The sequence below is a fragment of the Biomphalaria glabrata genome, chromosome 9 (assembly GCF_947242115.1).
Source record: "Biomphalaria glabrata chromosome 9, xgBioGlab47.1, whole genome shotgun sequence".
NCBI lineage: Eukaryota > Metazoa > Mollusca > Gastropoda > Planorbidae > Biomphalaria > Biomphalaria glabrata.
The window spans coordinates 46,931,098-46,937,273 of NC_074719.1; the positions used below are offsets into that span (position 1 = coordinate 46,931,098).

General features: G+C 33.5%; 1 long non-coding RNA gene across 1 annotated transcript; it reads left to right on the forward strand.

Moving 5' to 3' along the window:
• On the forward strand, nt 1–5,736 carry LOC129928332 (uncharacterized). The gene is made up of 6 exons (XR_008779940.1): nt 1–71; nt 1,815–1,953; nt 2,190–2,279; nt 2,934–3,022; nt 3,497–3,637; nt 4,370–5,736. It is a non-coding gene; the product is annotated as an uncharacterized LOC129928332 (long non-coding RNA).
• The last annotated feature ends 440 nt before the right edge of the window (nt 5,737–6,176 follow it).

Here is a 6,176-nt window from a genome sequence, read left to right on the forward strand (position 1 = left end):
GGCCCTCGGTAAATCCGATTGACAGTCCAGCGCGCAAACTGCACGACCTGGCAGTCAGGATCGTTATCTGGGTAACTATTGTCTGATAAATTGAAATAAAGATTAAGTCTAGAAGAAGTAAAACTATGGCATGCATCCTGTCTGGAACTATCTATTCACCTAAATAGATATCGATTTAATTCCAATAACTTCGATAGTAAAGCAGTTAACTTGCTATGTTGTGAGTCTTTTTTTTTTTAAAAAGAAAAAAAAAATGAACCATCTGTTGGTGCTTCTGCTCTGACACTGAAAAAAAAGTAGGTCTGTTGAAGTTAATGAATAATAAAAACAAAGAAGAATATCCAGATTATACATGATTACATTTTGTAGTGTCATTCAATAAGGAAATCTACTTGAATTGTAAGCATGTTTCTAACCCTAAATATTTACTATATAAATAAATTATGGCTTTCATATAGCATGAAGCTTATAGCATGCTCAGAGCACTATGGTCCAATCTCATTTGTGGACCAGTGGGAGTAGGTTTTCTAACTGCCTTAAAGCACTCAGTAAGCACAACTCAACTCTTGCCCCCTTCATAGGCAGCCAAGCTAAGCCAAGTTCAAGCGTAGTTGGCCTCTTGACCACGCTTCCTACTAGGCTCGATTGGTTACCTTGGTTGTGGAAAAGGAAATATTTAAAGTTCTTGAAGTGTTCAGTATCCTCATTTTGTAATTAAACCTGATGCATGATGGACATTAATATTTTTACTTTATATTTTCATATGTTTCCAACTGTGAATTGCCTCTTACTTTAAAATTTAGCTCTAGCTGGATAACTTTGTGCAATAAAAAATTATGTTTAGATTTTGGAAATTATAATTTATGTGCTACATTCACTATATACTTGTAGAACTATTGCTTGGAATCTAATTGCAAGTTTCTACTGTCGACTGTCATACTAGATATGGTCTTATGACTGCATTAGAACCTTGGTCAGACAACTATAATGTTTGCTCCCCCCCCTCCCTCCCTTCATAATGAAAGCAGGTAAATCTTTCATTTAGAGCCAAATTATATAAGCCTTACCGAATTTATACAATAAAAGTGTACTGAGCATGTTATAGTAGAAAGAAGACACATTATAGAAATCTTATATATAAGAATTTGGATACCAAGAAAAACAATCTTTTCTGTAGTGAAACTAGATCTGTATGGATAATGGTTTGCTTTTAATGTTTAACAATACAGCCAATCAACCTTACTGGTACATCTGGTAACAGGTACATCTCTTATGGCTAAAATGACCAGTGTGTGTGTTTTGTGTTTTGTGTGTGCATGTTGTTGGTTTTGAAAAAATGTTTGATGTGACTGCCAAGGCTTTTTACAAATCTTTTGTATATGTGTATGTGTTTTTTTTTCTATTTTTTTAAATTTTATATTGTAATCGGAATTCTTAAATGGTGGGGAAAAAATGTAAACCACTATTTTGACTGTCAAAAACAATAAACCTAAAAAAAAAAATTTTGTAGTTTTAAACAAATTGAATCACACTTATAACATATATAAAATATAGATTTATAACATATTGAATCACACTTATAACATATATAAAATATAAATTTATAACATATTGAATCACACTTATAATACATACAGGCTAGCTGCCTGGTCGTGTGGTATATTGTTTGGACTTCTCGATGGTCCTGGGTTAATACCCTGCCTGCTGTCATCCTGCTGGAAGTTAGGACTAGGAAGTAAATTATCTTCAACTCTGAAGGAACAACTAAGATATGTGAAACATTTTACAAACATTTTTTTGTCTTCCTTTCTCAGCACATACAACTCAATTTACTTCTATTGGCTGGAAATATTTAAAGCATGACAGTGGCGTAGGTAAATTACCAAATAGTGGATCTTATGTTGGATTGATCAGCCCTGATGAACTGACCTGACCATTGTAATTGAAACCATAGTGAGTAATAATTTCTTAAAAGCACTCTTCTTACCTCCCTCCCCTCCCCTTAAGATTCTAAAGAAAAAATTTGTCAGCATGTTACATTACTAGACTGTAAGACTCTTTATGACATATCTGTCAGACATACCTACAGGTTGGAAAACTTATCTATTTGACATACCTAGATGACATATTAACTCTGATTAATAAAAGAAAAAAGTTTTTCAGACACAATCACTTTATTTGTATTTCAGACTCATGACCACTCTATCTGTATAGGTCCTGGTATACCCTGGGATGATGTTCACCCACAACTTTTAACTTGAAATCTTAAAGGAAGTTTTGTAAGTATATTTCATTAGATTCTTCTGCTTAAAATAATTTATAACAATAAAGAAAAAGTTAAAGACTGCTATTGCATGAGGCTTGTATTTAAAAAAAAAAAAAAGAAAATATAATTACTGACAAATGAATTCAAAAGTTTGATGTCAGCTGGCAGAATATGAACCTGGCACCATTATTATTATTATTATAGCTTTTATATAGCGCTACTTTCATGCTTATAGCATGCTCAGAGCGCTTTTTGGTCCAATCTCATTTGTGGACCGGTGGGGGGGGGAGGGGGTATCTAGGAGTTGGTTTTCCGTGCTGCCTTTGGGCGCTCAGTAAACACATTTCTGCCCGAGTCGGGTGTCGAACCTCGAGCCCCCTTCTAGGTAGCCAAGCCAAGCCAAGTTCAAGCGCACTTGGCCTCTCGACCACGCTTCCCACCATTGTGAAAGATAATCCAGTGTGCATACTGCACAACCAGGCAGCCATCCAGTCTTAAAAAGAATGTGTTAATTAATCATTTTATTTAGTTTTAAATTAGACTGTTTTATGTTTTATTTGTATCTCTTTTCTATGGACTTTCTTTTGTTTTAACAATAATTTATTACCAGTTATATAAATTTACCAAAATGTTTGCAGCTAAATATCACTACCATTGTTATCTTTAGGCTAAACTAACAAGCATGAATGTCTGGTACAGTAAGATAGGGTTAATGGTCAACCTGACATTATGGTTCATTCATTGGGACAGCTAATGGTGAGTCAATTCTATTTTTAAATATTAAATTAATCTGATGAATTCCTTTGACTCTTTTTGTATTACGTATCAAACTTGGCAGTGAAACAAAGACCAAGGAAAAGAAGCATAACTTAATTTATTTAGGTGATAGAGTAGCAGAGCAGGCCTAAAGTGTCTAATGCAGAACATTCTTAGGACATAAGCAATGTATTCATATCTTGTACCTTTGCTGAAATGTTAACAGACAGAAATTTAAAGTAGGGAATCCACCTGGGAAATAGTTTAAAGAGTGTTGGTAGACAAAAAGATTTTAAAAAAATAACCATAGACTTGCAATGAAAAAAAAAAGAGCCTACTGCTGTGCCACACCAGTTGGTTAAAAGAAAGACTTAGCAAAAGAAAATCTGGAGATGCTTTAGTAATAAATAAGTCAGCACTTTAATATTGTATTCATATATTTATATTCAAATTATCACATTCCATCTTTCACAGTTTGTGTCTGACCAAGCAGTTCTCAAGTTAGGGCTTGATGAAGTCTACAAACTGACCATTATATCTACTGGACAAAAAGGATCATATTCTGACCCCCTCCCTCCCAACCATTTCCTCTGCCTTATCTTGATGACTTTGAAGGTATACAATTTTTGAGAAAAAAATCACAAAAAAAAAATTTAAATGGAGGTGCAGTGGTTAAGTGGTAAAGCGCTTGGCTTCCAAACCGTGGGTCATGGGTACAAATCCTGGTGAAGACTGGGATTTTTAATTTCTGGATTTTTGGGCGCCTCTGAGTCCACACAGCTCTAATAAGTACCTGACATTAGTTGGGGAAAAGTAGAGGCGGTTTGTCATTGTGCTGGCCACATGACACCCTTGTTAACCGTAGGCCACAGAAACAGATAACCTTTATATAATCTGCCATCTCTTATGTCATGAAAAAAATTATTAGAACAGTTTATGACATTATGTCACATGTTGATAGATGAATTCCCAAAACTTTTATGTACATAGAACTGTTGAAAAAGACAATTAGAGTTGAACTTAGTCCAACATAATTATTCCTTGAATGAAATTGGCTTTTCATTGTGAATATTTTTGTCCATTGTCACTGCAGAGAACCAAAAATGTAATGAAACTGTTCTTATTATCTCCTGCAATTTTAAAACTAACCTATTAAAATACTTTCTGTTAGTAAACTGAGCTTGAGAAAACATTATATAAAATGAATTAGAATGATACTTAAAAAAACCAAGCTTACTCTATGTTGCTCAGAATCCTAAACATTTCTCTTTGAAACTTTTTGGAAGGAATCTTTTAATGATTAAAGCTGTGGTATATAAATAAGATGTAATTATTTTTATTTTTTAGGGTACAAATGCACTTGGAGCTTTTGATGGTGTTCTGTTCAATGCAACAATTCCCACATCTCCAGCAGCTGGCTTTGCAGCTATTGGCGCAGACAGCTATGGCTTGGATAATTTTGCCATGTTGCAGTTAATTCCTTGCCACTCTGGTACTGTGTGTGATACAGAACCACCTTCACATTTATTTTTCTAATTAGACATTAAGCTTTCCATGTGCTGAAATTTAGCATTGTAGAACGGGAAATAAATTGTCTATGACAGTTCAAAGGGGTGCCCCTGTAAGCACTATAAAGATTAACTCGGGCACCTTTTTGCCATAGAGGAAAGTAGGTTGTAATAGGGTTTATGAAAACACTGCACTCATCTTTTATCTTCAGCATCATTATTATTATTAAACCATTACTCAAATTTTGCTTTGTTATTTTGCCATGTAGAGATTTACTGCTGCTGGGGTGAACAATGCTTAAAAAAATACAAATATGCTGTGTTTTTACTTTGGCCCAGCGGTGGCTCACACATTTATGTCTTTTGTATTTTTCTATACCAGTTCTGTTACTGTGCAAATGCAAAAAAAAAAAAAAAAATACAAGTTGTTGCACTATTGATATTTTTTATACTAATTTTTTATTTATATTATTAATTATTTATTATTATCTAAGCATCTGTTTGTATTTGAGCTGGGTAATGAATATAGATTCTTAAATTTAATTGTTGTTTGTTGCTTTACTCACTTTTAAACTGTGACCATGTAAATTTTGTCTAGATGGAGAATGGTAATGTCTTAGTGTTAATGATTAGATTGAGAATGTTAATGTCTTAGTGTCAATGATAACAGTGAGAATGGTAATGTCTTAGTGTCAATGATAACAGTGAGAATGGTAATGTCTTAGTGTCAATGATAACAGTGAGAATGGTAATGTCTTAGTGTTATTGATTAGATTGATAATGGTAATGTCTTAGTGTCAATGATTACATTGAGAATAGTAATGTCTTAGTGCCAATGATAACACTGAGACAATCATTAGATTGAGGATGGTAATGTCTTAGTGTCAATGGTGTAACACTATGATTAGAGTGAGATGCACGAGATGATTTCAGTTGACGTGAAAATGGGTCTTACACATTGTCGAGCAAAGAGGTACCATTTTTGATCACATGACCACGTTTTTTTAGTAAGTTAGCGCCATAATGTATCAAGAGACGTAGGTGTCTCTGTTTTATGAAATTGGATTAAATAATATGAGTACCTAATTGGAGCTTTTTCTATGGATGTAGTTTGTATTTGATGTGAAATAATTCGTGATGATATTTTATGGCTGAGATTGCCTACTTTATGAACTATTATTTGATGTAATAAATATTTGTCTGCCAGAGAGGAGTTTGTAATTATTTTATCCATAATATGTGATGTGTTTGATTAAGAATACAAGAACACAACATCAAGGCCAGAAGAGGCCCTTATACCATTCAATCAACATTCACACCATTCAAGACGGTACAAATAGTTAGATTGAGAATGGTAATGTCTTAGTGTCAATGATTACATTGAGAATAGCAATGTCTTAGTGTCAATGATTATATTGAAAATGGTAATGTCTTAGTGTCAATGGTAATTTTTTAGTGTCAATGATTAGATTGAAAATGGTAATGTCTTACTGTCGATGATTACATTGAGAATGGTAATGTCTTAGTGTCAATGATTACATTGAGAATGGTAATGTCTTAGTGTCATTGATTACATTGAGAATGTTATGTCAATGATTAGATTGAAAATGGTAATGTCTTAGTGTCAATGATTAGATTGAGAATGG